A 1,484-nucleotide genomic window follows, 5' to 3' on the forward strand; every position below is an offset into this window, starting at 1 on the left:
AGACAATCTTCTTTTTGAAAGTTGTAAACGAGAACTGTTGTTGTCCAAGGCGAAAACATGCCAAGATTAATCGCAATCACTCAAAGTGGGCTACGTTATAACCAGAGCGTTAAAAGGAACGTTTCTTTGGACAAAAATGTTCAAATGTCATCTTGAAACAAGATTAACAAATAGGACACAAAAATGTTGGAACATTTTAACAATAACAGCACTGGTTTTATAAATCACCAATCTAAGTTGTCCAAGATTATTGACAAACAATGCCAAAAGGCGGATCCCAGGAAATTCAACAATTGGCCTTGAAATTATTTTTGCACTATGCATCAGCCTAGTATCTCAGGTAGGGCTTGAAATCAATCAACTTTTCCTCCCATTAATGAAACCTGCGCTTCCGAGGAACTAATTAATGATGTCCGATATCACCATCATCAAAAGATGGCTTCATTTGCATTGTGTGCTCATCCACAATCCAACCGTGGATGCTTTGGGGCAGTGATCAAATAGTTATTATCTTGTCGATTATGATAGTGGTTGGATAAGTACACATGGTTTTCAATAAATAATCTCAAAAGTGCGAATCTACGGTCGACTTCAATACTTATCCCATAGAAAAATCATGCAAAATTTGATACAAGCCGCGGATTGGGCAATGATGGTTTTCATTTCTTGTCTCTTTGACTAGAAACACATGTGTTGTGCATTTGTGTCATTCTTCCGTCGATAGTAAAAGCTAAAATGTTTTATATGTATCTGTTTTTCAATTCCATTGGTGCAAATCAAATCTAGAAAAAAATTGGCAAAAAAACGCGAAAGATATTTGATTGTTTCGAGGTAAAAAAGACGGAATACTCAATTGAGCAGCTAGAGTAATAGGTGACGAAGGCTTTGACTTTTTCTTCAAATCCATTTATTGTCCACTTTGCAACATTGTCGCAGATAATAACAAATAACAGACAATAGAGAAACTGAGGCCACCAGTACATAAAAAATTAAAATCAATCAATAAAAGGGTGAATGAGCCAGCAGACTAACTTTTTTAATGTTGAACAGGGACTTAAAACCGGTTTGCAAATCAACTGCTATATTACAAGCAGAGCGTAAATTGCACGGTATCTATAAACATATTCTCTTTTGAAGTCTCAAAAAAACTAAGAATGACTACAAGTTTCGATAACGTTGTTCAATGGTAATATAAGGTGACAGAAACACTCAAAGTTTTGGATGGTTTAAAAAACACGTTATTTCAGCGGGCATTACCACAAAAAAGTTTGAATGCTAAATGACACTTAATAATATATTAAAATATAATTTAGAACAACTAAATGACCATTTTGGCTTTGTTTTTCTTTCAGTCCTGGCGGCTTAAGAATTTTGAAACATCCATACCATTTTTCATTCAATTATCCCCATTATCCTCCTGATCAAAACTTTCCAGACTTTAACCCTAAGCACATGGCTTCCGCGACAAAAATTCCCAAACAAAC

The sequence above is a fragment of the Tigriopus californicus genome, chromosome 12, assembly GCF_007210705.1.
Source record: "Tigriopus californicus strain San Diego chromosome 12, Tcal_SD_v2.1, whole genome shotgun sequence".
In the NCBI taxonomy this organism is placed as follows: Eukaryota; Metazoa; Arthropoda; class Copepoda; order Harpacticoida; family Harpacticidae; genus Tigriopus; species Tigriopus californicus.